Raw genomic sequence first — 13,155 nt, 5'->3', positions numbered from 1 at the left:
GTAGGGGATCTCTGTGTATAGTCATAATCTAGTGAATAGAATGGCAAGCCCATCCCCACACCAAGCGGCGGTGGAGAATAAAATAACGCCACTACTGTGCGAACAGATTCCGCAGCGAAGCCTGCCCAACCTGAGCGTCTGCCCTGGCATCAGTGTCCAGGCAGTAATGCTTAGCAAAGGTATGGACCGACTTCCAAGTGGCCGCCTTGCAGATCTCTGCAATGGGAACATTACGGAGCATAGCTGTCGTAGCAGCCTTGCCCCTGGTGGAATGAGCCTTAGGTTTGCCCCCTAAGGTCTTATTAGCTTTGCAGTAACACAACTGAATGCAGGACACAATCCACCTAGAGATGGACTGTTTAGAGGTAGCAAGACCCGTCCTGACTGAGCCATAATTGATGAACAATTGGTCTGACCTACGAATATCTTTAGTCTTATCAAGATAAAACTTCAGCACCCTCCGCACATCCAGGGAATGTAAAGACCTTTCCGCCGGAGATGAAGGATTCTGAAAGAACGTAGGCAAAGTGATAGTCTGATTGATATGAAAATCAGAAACAACCTTGGGAAGAAACTTAGGGTGAGTACGCATAACAACTTTAGCATTATGAAATACAGTATAAGGTTCTTGGCAACACAATGCCTGAATCTCACTCACCCTGCGGGCCGATGTAATGGCCACGAGGAACGCCGCCTTCCAGGACAGGTGCTGCAACGAAGCCTTATGAATGGGTTCAAAAGGCTCCTTCATCAATCTGGACAGCACCACATTCAAGTCCCATGAAGGCGAAGGAAGCCTGACAGGAGGGAACACTTTCTTCAAGCCTTCCAAAAAATCTTTGATCACAGGGATCTGGAAAAAGGAAGTCTGTGAAGGCCCTTTCCTGTAGGCAGTCAAAGCAGCCAGATGAACCTTAATGGAATGGACATTAAGGCCCGACTGCGCCAGATGAAGCAGATATGGAAGGATGACATCTTCCTTGCATGACGTAGGGTCATAGTTCTTAGACTTGCACCAGATGCAAAACCTCTTCCACTTGTAAGCATAGGAAGTCCTAGTGGAAGGTCGCTTAGCCTCCTTCAGTATGTCCATACAATCCTCTGGGAGATTCAGATGGCCATATTGCACTATTTCAGGAGCCATGCCGCCAAACTCAAAGACGAGAGGTTGGGGTGCACCATCCGCCCCCCGAACTTCGTGAGAAGGTCCGGCCTGCACGGCAGCTTCATGTGAGGAAGGAGAGATCGGTGAAGTAGGTCCGTGAACCACCACTGTCTGGGCCATTCCGGGGCAATCAGAATCATCCTCGCCCTGGATTGAGACAGCTTGATGAGAACCGCCGGAATCAGGGGAATTGGTGGAAAAGCGTACAGAAAGCTGTTCGACCAGTTGATCCATAACGCGTTCCCCAGCGTCCCTGGCTGGTAGTACCTGGAGGCGAAGCCTCGGCATTTGCTGTTTTCGGCGGTGGCAAACAGATCTACGTCTGGAGTTCCCCACCTTGCGAAGACTTCTCCTAGTACTTCGTCGTTTATGACCCATTCGTGGTTTTCCTGCACGATTCTGCTCAGTTCGTCTGCCTGAACATTCTGCACACCTGGCAGATGGGTGGCCGTTATCGACAGTCCTTGAGCCAGAAGCCAGTGCCAGATCGCCTGCGCCTCCTGCGACAGAGTGCGCGATCTCGAGCCCCCCTGCTTGTTGAGGTAATACATCGTTGTCGTGTTGTCCGTCTGAACAAGCAGAGAGTTGGTCTGAAAGGACGGATGAAAGGCCTTCAGTGCCAAGTGAACAGCTCTCAGTTCCAGGAAATTGATGTGGTACGTGGACTCCGTCGGGGACCACGTCCCTTGAATTTGCAGGTCTCCGGAATGCGCCCCCCAACCTTGGAGAGACGCATCCGTCACGATGGTCTGTGTGGGAATGTCCTTGTGGAAGGGAACGCCTCTGAGGAGATTCTCCTTCGAGCACCACCACTTCAGAGACTGAAGAGCATGTAGAGACAGTCGTATCCTGTCGTCCCAAGAACCTCTCCTCTGGTCCCACTGATCCTCCAAGCACTCCTGCAGAGGTCTCATCTGTAGCCGTGCGTGAGGAGTGAGAAAGATGCAAGAGGCCATCGATCCCAGTAGAGAAGACACCGTCCTCACAGTCGTAGACGGAGTTTTCATGAGAGCCTGAGCCTTCCGAACGAGTGATAAACGTCGCTCTTCCGAAGGAGACACGCTTGCTGACAGCGTATTGATGGAGGCCCCCAAGTACTGGATGCACTGTACCGGAATCGGGACCGACTTGGACATGTTGATGTGCAACCCCAGCTTGTTCAAGAGAACGCACGTCTTCTGGAAGTGTGCTTGAGCTTCCGAGAAGGAGGAGGCTTTGATCAACCAATCGTCCAGGTACGGGTAGACAAACACCTTGTTCTTCCTCAGGTGTGCCGCTACCACTGCCATACATTTTGAGAATGTCCTGGGTGCAGACTTCAGTCCGAAGGGTAGCACCGTGTATTGATAATGATTGGTGCCGACTTGAAAGCGCAGAAATTTCCTGTGTTTGCATGCAATGGGCACGTGGAAGTATGCGTCCTGTAGATCTATGGCACACATCCAGTCTCCTCGTTGCAGCTGAGGGTAGATCTGATGCAACGACAGCATGCGAAACTTTTCTCTGCGAATCCACTTGTTTGCCTGCCGCAAATCCAGAATGGGCCTGAACTCGTTTCTGTCCTTCTTGCGGACAAGAAAGAACCGAGAGTACAGACCTCTTCCTCTTTGAGACAGAGGTACGTCTTCGATCGCCCTTTTCCTTAGCAGAATGTCCGCCTCCGTCTGAAGCTCGCGCAGTTGATACTGCGAGCTGACGGGAGGAATCGATGGAGGAGGGCTGGTGAAACGTAGACTGTATCCATTGCAAACAATATTCAGCACCCACTTGTCCTGAGTAATTTTTCTCCACTCTGCCAGAAAAAATTGAACGCTTCCCCCCACCGGAGCGGGTAACGGACGAGGGGGAAGTAACAGCTCAGGGACGGGACCCGGCCGGGCCCTTGGTCGCGGTAGAGGACTGTTGACGACCTCTACCACCCTGTCGCTTCTGGAAGGGCCGCCTGTACTGCTGCTGCTGCTGCTGCTGTTGATGTTGATGTTGTCCAGCAGACTGCCCCCTTCCACGACCCTGTGACCCAAACCGACGTTGGTACTGTCGGAAGGGTTTCTTTTCCTTGGGCTTCTCCAAGCCCACTGCCGTCAGGGTCTCCGCTTCGGCCTTCATCCTGGCCATCTCATCATCCGCGTGTTTCCCGAAGAGGGTATCTCCGGAAAACGGGAGATTCGCCACGCGTTGCTGTGCTTCCGGTTTCAATGACGTCAACCTGAGCCAAGCGTGGCGTCTCTGGTGAATCCCGTGGCAATATCCGTGCGCGGACAGCAATGATATGTCCGCTGCGGCGCCGATGGCCTGATTAGAGACCAGCATCCCCTCCTTGACGATCTCCACAAAGTCCTCCTTGCGGTCTCGAGGGACAAGGTCTGCGAACTGCTCCATCGAGTCCCACAGGGACCTGTCGTAACGTCCCAGCAAAGCCGAGTCACTGGCAGCCTTCATGGACGAGGCGGATGTCCCACACGCCTTGCGACCAGCAGAATCGATCCAACGGCTCTCCTTGTCCGGAGGCACCGTGGACGCAGGGGAGGTGGCATGAAGCTTCCGTGCAGCAGTCACGATGACCGAATCCGGTACCGGGTCCTTCCTCAAGAAGGCTGGGTCTGAGTCCGGAGCCCTGTACTTTTTTAGGATCCTGGAAGGTACAGACTTCACCGTTGCCGGCGTCAGGAATAGCTGTTCGGCGGGCTCAAGGAGCCCCGGCACCAGAGGTAACAGGGGGCGAGACAAGTGCCTTTTGTGTAATGTCTCAAATATCACCGAGGTAGAAGCCGTAGGTGCTTCAACCTCAATGCCCAACTTCGCCGCTCCACGCAGGAGAACCTCCTGAAATGTGCTTATATCGTCTATCGGAGACACCCTAGTCTCCGGCGAATCGGACAGCGTGGGCGAGTAGGAACGGGTCCCAGATGGAGAACGTGACCTGGACCGACGTCTCTTGTGATGACGCCTGGATCGTGAGGAAGATCCACGGCCACTCCTTGATCTGTCCCGTCTCCCCGAGCGAGACCTCGACCTCTTGGGCCTTGGACGCTCCTTCGGCCTCCCAGGGTCAGGAGTCCTAGGCTTCTTAGGAGTCTTCTTCGGAGGCGTCGGAAACTTAGGCATCGACACCGCCCTCGGTGGGACCGGGGGTGGAGGAGCAACCGGACGCGGGTTCTGCGGAGCCGGCTTCGGAGGTGGGGTAGGGGCCTTCGGAGGCGGACCCTTCGGCACAGCAGGCCGCGAAGGAGGTGTAGAAGGCTTCATCGGAGTATCCACCCCGGAATGCGCCGTTCCCGGCGAGCCACCATCTCTTCCGGAGCGTGGGGAGCCCCCCACAGTCCTGGGCCTGTCCTTAGGACCTCCAGACGTTGAAGACCGGTGTCCAGACGACGACCGATGTCCCCTCGACGTCGAACGGTCCTTCGGCGTCGACCGAATCACACTTCGACGTCGAACCGTGTCTCCGTCTCGACGTCGACCCCGACCAGATCGACGAGCCACGAAACCTCGACGACGGGCGATGGTGCCTCGACGGCGACCTCGACCTCTTCGCCGGCCTCGACGTCGACTTCTTGGATCGCTTCGACGTCGACCCTTTGGACCTTCTCGACGTCGACCTCTCTGACCTTCTCGACGTCGATCTCCTTGACCGTCTCGACATCGGTCTTTTGGAATGCTTCGACGTCGACCTCTTCGGCGCCGGAGACGCCTTCCGTCTCGACGGCGACCTCGACGACGAGGATCCCCTCGACGACGATGTCCTCGACGGCGAACGGCGGTGTCGCCTCGACGGCGAGCGCCGACGCCGGGCCCTCCGATGTCGACCACTCGACGCCGACAGCGACGACGAGGATATCGACACCGGCTTCGACGGCGGCCGGAACACGTTCCTCGACGTCGACGGGCGACGTTTTCTCGACCCAGAGCCCTGGGGAGACCTGGAACTGGCCGTTGACCGTCCCCTCGACGTCGTGGTCAGCGCAACTGACCCAGACGGAGACCTTGGGCGAGGGCTGGTCTTCCTGCCCCTGGGGAGCCCCCCAGAGGCCTCAGCATGGGTAGAAGGAGCCCCTCCTGACCCACCTCGTGCCTTCAACTTTCTCTCCTCAAGTCCCTGAAGCCTGATCTTCTTCCTCTCCTTCAGGGTCCTTCCAGAGAAGCTTCTGCAGATCACACACTCCTCAGGAATGTGGGAAGAGGGAAGGCAGAGAATACAGACCTCATGGGAGTCTGACCTGGCCTTCTTTCTTGAGCACTCAGGGCATTTGTCGAATAATGCAGGCATTATGGACAAAAAAGAGTGCAGAAAACACAGAAAGAAAGTCACCAAAGTACTTTAAAAGTACCAAAAATCGAAATCAGTGTAAAACACTAACAAAAACCCTTGAAAAGGGAGAGCTCAATGCTCCAGGGTCCTGCTTGCAGGAGCCGGAAAAAAGAACTGAGGCTAAGTTGGACCTGCTATGCATTCTGGGATACTGAGAGAAGGTTCTGGAAGGTTCCTTAAAGGCACAGTATCCTAATTAAGCCACATAATGGCAGCCTATGGGGCTTGTCTGTCCAGGTTCTTCTCTCTATCATTCCTGAGGGATTTTGCTGTTAAGCAAGGGAAATCTGTACAGGCTTTGCTGTTTTGTGGATTTTATGGTGGAATTTCTAGTTGAAGTACTGGACAGTGTAGCCTTTTTGGCTGCATTATCTGTCTTTAAATTCTCTCTTAAGTGTCTATGCATTTTCTGCATTTTTTGACACTGTAAGAGATTATTTTTGATTGCTCCGGGGTCCACGCACATGGGCGGGACTATTCACTAGATTATGACTATACACAGAGATCCCCTACTACAGAACTTCAGCTCCATCACAGAACTGTTCTGCTCTTTATGTTTAATATGTAAAGGGTAGCCATTATAAACAATGGGGTATTCCCAAATGGTCCCTGGACATGGGTATCGGTTATTATAAAGAAACAATGGTCCTGGACCAATTATTCAAGGAAGAATTAGATTAACAGAATTATCAACTTATTTGAGCTTACACGAATCAGCTCACAAACGTCTGTAAATCGTGACGTCCATCGTGGAGTAATGACATTGATCAGATCATCTCCAGTTGTATTAATTACGCTGTGCCCCGGATTGCCTGATTCGTTCAGCAAACTCTTGCCACACATACGGGCCTGAACATTACGTTCCATGGATGGTCTGGGCACCACCGTCATGGTTTCTACTGAATAACGGGATTTGTCCCTAGTTGGCCCTTGCCACTTTACGGGCATTGGTGTAACTAGGTTTTGGACTCCAATTGAGGATTGCAAGATTGATGAGGGTCACTTCATCTGTCCCCTTGTCCTGAGGAAGATCGGCATGGCTGAGGTATTGAAATCCCTCGGTTGCCAGAAGCCAGATCGAAACGTCGACGCTACCCCCTACCGCACCTGGACCAATTCCCCATCCCCATTACCCCTGTTTACAGCCTTAAGGAAACTCCCCTTATAACTTTAGAAAATATAATTCAAAGGAATAATTTGCATGTGGCCAGGTTGCATCTACCTGTTTATTGGATTTCAGTTTTTTACAGTCTTGTAAATATACGCTCTTTACTTTTCTACACACTTTGAGCTCTCTCGACTCCTATATATACACACTTGAGCACTCTTTCTTACACGTTCCCTATAACATTCTCCTACCTTCTTGACCCTCTAATGATTGTTCCTTTAAATGACTAAATAAATATATTGTAATAATACTTAGTGGTTTTTCTGCACATCTGTTTGTTTTTAATTATTTTCACAATTTACAGACGTTTGTGAGCTGATTAATGTAAGCTCAAATAAGTTGATAATTCTGTTAATCTAACTATTCCTTGAATAATTGGTCCAGGACTATTGTTTCTTTATAATAATATGTAAAGGGGGCATAATAGGATGAATATAACAGAGGAGAAAATAATTAAACAACCATGGTTCCAAAAAGATGCACAATACACAGTGGCGTGGTGAGGTGGGGGAAGGACTGCCCCAGGCAGCACGAGTTTTAGAGGTGGCGGTATCCCACTCGCCCGTGCATTTCCCACCAGTCAATTTAAAATTCTGTGTATAGAAGGGTTTTATGGTTTTAATTAACCGAATAAAACACTTTTTGACTGACTGACTAACTGGCCACCCGACAGCAATCTAGGGATATCGCCAGCATCCCCACCCCACTCTTACGGCGGCTGCCTTGGGGCGGATAAGGCAGGGACTGCCATGGGCAGCAAAGTGGCTAGCTATGCCACTGACAATTTAGTGTTTAATCATCTCATATGCCAAATTTCATACATCTATTTGACAAGTCAGCTGCATTAGGTCCACAGCTTGATTGGTGCAGTATAGTCTCAAGATCTCAGTAGCCCTACCAATCTTTTGAAAGACACATTTCTCACATACTCCTTCACAGCTGCATCAAACTTAAGCACTCACCTTTTTCCAAGCTTGACATGTACATAGACATTGGTTTGACATCACTCCTATGCTTAGCAGTGAGTCTTCCATAACTCCATAAATGGCAGATGTATACATGAGCATTAGTCTTCTAAAATTCAAGGGTTGTGTGTGGGTTGTACTCAACTTTTGTTTTGTCAGCATCTGCATTCAAACTGAAGGTATTAAACTCACCGTCTGAGATGCTGCTGAAAGAGTGTATGATATTATATTTTGAACATTCATCTTTCTCTGTGGATTTCATATGAAGCTCCACTGACTTATTGCTGTCCCTTCAGTACTGACGCATCTGTACGTTTCCTGATGAAACACTGACATTCTCATTTACACCACGAATGTTGCTATTAAAGTCTACAGTGATGGATGTGAGTGGATCCAGAGGTGTCAGGACCACACGATTGTGACTTTGTATTTCACAATCTAAAACATTTCCTAGAACTCTGCAAATGTGTTCTCTTTTACGTTCAGTTTCTGAGATCAGCGTTGTGTTACGGGTAGCCAGGTTCTCACAAGCTTAGGCCTCAAACATCAGAACTGATCCCCCAGATTACCCAGCTCTCATGCTCTCAGGCTTTTGTCAACAGAACAGTTACTAGGCGAACACATATAGTAAAGGCTTTCCCTTTCTGTACCCTTGTTTACCAAGGACCAGACACAAATAAAATGGCAGGCCCACAGATTGCACAAAATGCATGGGCCAAATATTCAGATACTAAACCCTTTACTCATGTTTCACAGCTCTCACAAGTGCTTGATAGAAACAGCATAGTCATCTACAAATTTACACAAATCCTACAATGCTCAATGTGAACATCAGGGTTGTTGTCCAGGTTATGAATATTGTATTGACTTGGGCAGCAGGGCACACAGTTTGCAGATTATAGTAACAGATATATCTCAGGTTACGCAGTAATAGTCAGAAATAGAATCTAAAGATCTAACCTTGTGTTACATAGACTTCAGGGAGCCAGGGTTAGAACTTGGGAGTGTGTAGTTTTACAGGAAGCAGAGCTACTCTATCCATGAATGGATGAGGGAATAAATTAATGAACAACATACTTTCAAGAGTGTAAAAATGTAATGCTGCAAGAGTGTATGATTCATGAAACACAAAGTCACAGCAGATAAAAAAGGCCAGGTACATCATCCTGGTAGGAACAATATATGTGGGACCTTCCTCCAAAACACCTTTACACCCATCACATAAGGTTCTAATTTCTGCATCAAAATAGCCCTAATAATAGTGACAAATACCAAACAGTTTTCTCCGATTAGAACTTCACATTCATAATCAGCCCTGATAAATAGAGGAGTGATGGGGAGTGTCTTGCCTCCAGGAAAGCTTCCAATCTGTTAGGCACCATTACAGAATAATGTAGTGTATAGGATGCACAGGCTATAAACATCCTGTATACTGCATAGACTTTTAAAGCACCCAACTTTTCTGTATCCATTGTTCCGTGAGGCTCAATATGCATAGTAAGCTTGACATAATCATTCTTCTGAATATCGACTTACATTCAAATATAAAAAGCACATATCTACGAATCGAAGAATCAACATTATCTGGCCATGTGCTAGTGGCTATGTGACCAAGAGACATTATTGCACCATAGGTATCAAGGGCACTTCGAATAAATCTAACACTCTAGCTCAATCATTAGGGGCAAGAAGGAGATGGGAAATAGGAGCAATTAAGGGATGATGGGTGGAAGGGTCCGTGAGGGGAGAAAGGCAGACACTCTACGAGACTAGGTCCAAGTAGGTACCAGCATTTCGTATGAGAGAAGACGCTAAATACTTGGCCTGTGCTTATTGGCAGGGGAACATGATAAATATTCATTTCATTTCAATAAATATGTAAGTGAAAGGAGTCCTAACTGTGGTTTAACAATGGCCTATCTAACAACTTAAGCCTAAATTAAGAAAAATGTCTGGGAGGTTAAGGTAACTGGAAATCGCTTCATTCTCCTAGGGACTCAGTGAAGGTAGTAGAGAGAGGGAATCTAGCATCTGGGGTTAGTCAGGAGAGAATTAAAAATAAGACAAACATTAACAAAAATAGACACTGTGCAAATTTAAAGAAACCTGACTCATATCAACTAGAAATACAACAGACCTGGTAAAAGAGTTATCAGACCCCTGGGCTCAAAGGTCAGGCACAAATAAATCACTGACAAGGTTATAATACACAATCTAAAATAGCAACACAGACTTACCTCACAAGGTGCCAATAATTTTAGTGGAACAGACACACACAAGTACCTGCAACTCTAATGCAAAACCAAATATAATACAGGAGCGTGACCAGTACCTACGGAGTGTTCCTCTGTTTGCTTTCTTGGGGCAATGGGTGCAAAACCTAAAACGTATTTGAAATTAGAATAACTTAGGACCATCACAAACTCACTTCTGCTAAGGCTTCTAGTACAGATTGATGCACACCAGAGTTTTACAGAAAGGTAAACTTGATTCCTCATGCTGGTACTCTAGAGTGCAAACAATATCAGGAGAGCCATTCGAACTATACCGTCAATAGGACTGTTAGCTCAAAAGTCAGAGAAAGACACTCTGGCCAGTCCCTTATAATACTTGATATCACTAAACAAAACCGACAGGGAAGACAGGATGGTACTCAAGGACCAGTCACTTTCATTACGGTATGGATTACCTTAACCAACATAAATTGCTGGTTGACAGTACAGATTGTTATGGACATCTCTAAGGAGGATGCAGTTGCGATTACTCTCAATTGAAAAACTCATTTAACCGTACGGAGCAGAGATTTCTAACTAATACAAAAACAGCACTGACCGTAATGCTCACATAAGTCTCAGTCGCAGGTAATCTTTCCAAATCTATTTCATTCCATCACTTTTTTCAGCCAGTGTGCCTCATCAGATGCGGAACAACGACAAGCAAATCAATCTTTAACCTGCTCAAACAATACCGGCCCTGTCCAAACTACCAGGACACCATTCCATTTGAATAGAAACGAAAGCAAACCCAGACCAGTGTCAGTCTAGTTGGGCGTTATGAGTGAGGAGATGCTTGGAAACAGCGAGCATGGAAGTGCTTAATTTGAGCTGGTGATTGCTGGTGGGATGACCGGCACTCTTTTTTGGGGAACAGCACTTATTTTTCCTCATGAGACATTTCCTATGCGAAATAGAGTAAAAACAGACAAAGGGGAAAGACGGAGATAGAAAAGATGAAAAACCGGTCTCAAAAGGATAAATAGTGAGAGAATATGTCAGGGAGCGTCAAGAAGTGGACTAGAGAGTCACAAGATAGATTGAAGACTGCTTAGCCTTGGAAATGGCTGTGCTGACATTTAATAGTACCAGCCGTGGGCTTCTGAGCAGCGCTTTGGGCACCCACACTCCTTATTTTACACATTAAGCACTGATCTATAACATTTGAAGTATTACATCAAATCAACAACGGCGATGGGTGGAATGCTCGCAAAAGTCTCATCCATCAGCAATAGCTCTGGCTGCATCAAAGTGTCTCATTTTTTGCCCACGTTTTTAATAGCACAACTGGGACCACACACTTTACAAAACGATTTACATAATGCATTTGGAAAAAACAACTAATCACTTCACAGGTAAATTGGACGACATCTAGGCCATTCACAATCATGTGAAGCAGTGTTGTTATCTCGTCTCCATGTTTGTAATCTAGGTCCTAACAGAATCTACTTTCTAGAGGAAAGATATCAATGCTGGGAATAAAGATACCAGAATTTCCCACTGTGCAGACATCTCACTACACTCAATTCACAACCAGGCACAATTTAAATTAAATTGGCACAATTTGCATACATTTGGGAAGTTTGTGTTATACTGGTAACACAAAATTCCTGAAATCATGCTATTAAGTGTAATTTAGCTTCTATTTGCAGTATGCTGTTATTGTGGTAGTATCAGAACAATGCAGCAAGAGGCTGTTGTTCATGAGAATTTAGTTTTTTTCAATTTTTTAGCACAAAATGCATCCTTGTGTAAAAAATGGATGCCTTGGTTCATTTTGTGATAAAATATGCTGCCAAATTATCGATTTGCATTCCACATAATTAATTGTAAAACTGCATTCTTTTTCCAGAACTTTCATTTAGTTAAACAAAAAGCAAATTATGAGAATTTCACAAATCGGCCGTCAAGACCACAAAATATCAAAGATTTCTATCATCACTGCCTGAACAGCAAACACATTATACAAACTAAATGCTGTCAAAAATATCATTAAAATGCATGGTAAAAGACGGCAATTGCCTGAAAAGTGAAATAATCAAAATTGACAACAAATAATATGCTAAATTTTTATTTTTAGATATTTAGGCACAATCATCATGCCAAAGTCAATAGCTGTTAGCTCCAGAAAGAAACAGATGTACGTTTAAATGGATCACATGAAGACTTGACTGCTCTAGAGAGAAATTACAGTAGGTTTATATGGATTAACTAAGCACAACAACGCAGAAGTCATTATTGAAATGCCATTGTTTCCTGGAAGTGATGTACCTATGGATTTCAGTCCTAAGGAAGGGTAGCTGCCTTTAAATGCAGCCGAGGCCAGCCCGCACGTGCCTGCGTTACCACCCATTGGCTGATACATTCAGCTGTAGCTATCAGCTGAGGCAGGCACTTTAGACTCTGTCCCAAGTCTTTATCTGCCAGCGCACTTGCTAAATGCTCTGCTCTTTGTACCACCACACCCCAGACTTGGCTTGCACCAGTGCCTCTGGCACACCCGACCTGCATCTCATCGAAGCAGCAGGTTGTGCATGCACCACTGAAGGCTGGTTTAGCTCTGCCCAAGCCCATTCCTGGCCTCAACAAAGTAAGATGGCAGCCATGACGAACACTGCTTGACCCCCCATGGAAATGAGTGAATCACTTTGCCTCTGATTGTGCAATATTATGGACATGTGCGGAGAGGCAAACAAGCTTTTAGGATGTGCACTGACAGTGTGCCACATGAAGGTAGTGGACCCCTGGAGGGTAGCACTCTAAAAGGTGGCCGGAGGTCCCATAGACACCTCCACCCCACACCCCACCGCCAGCAGGTGCAGTCACTCACTGCACTCACCTGCAGGAGGATCTCTGACCCCTGAATAAAATGCAGGCAGGTTGCTGCCTGCACAGAGAAAAGCACTGAGCAGCTCTGAAACTGTCGCTCTGTGTTTCATTGAATTTGCTGACCGCAGAGCAGCACATGTTCACGGCTGCCCTGTGGGCAGCACATTTATCATAGGGTAACTTTCCTTGTTTGAGCACCCGTTTAAAGGTGTGCCCTGAGCATACAATCATATTGTGTGTCTTGGGTGTTATATGGTACCAAGCAGCTTTGTCAACAAGTTTTATGTACATTTAGCAATGCATGACACCTCATCTTCTGGCATGTAGCTGGCAGGGTCTGGGGGGTTAAAGTGTGTCTTTTACAAAACTGATGACATTTCATGACTGTTTAAGGGGTTCCGTCATAATGCCATTTTCAAAGGGTTTACGTAAAATCTCTGCTACTA

General features: G+C 47.2%; 1 protein-coding gene across 19 annotated transcripts in view; it reads right to left on the bottom strand.

Moving 5' to 3' along the window:
• The window catches only part of LOC144769402 (protocadherin gamma-C3-like), a 917,178-nt gene that overhangs the window by 217,889 nt on the left and 686,134 nt on the right, over positions 1 to 13,155 (bottom strand). The gene's annotated exons all lie outside the window — the stretch shown is intronic.

This window comes from Lissotriton helveticus, chromosome 7 (assembly GCF_964261635.1).
Source record: "Lissotriton helveticus chromosome 7, aLisHel1.1, whole genome shotgun sequence".
Taxonomy (NCBI): Eukaryota; Metazoa; Chordata; class Amphibia; order Caudata; family Salamandridae; genus Lissotriton; species Lissotriton helveticus.
This window is presented reverse-complemented; position numbering and strand designations above follow the sequence as displayed.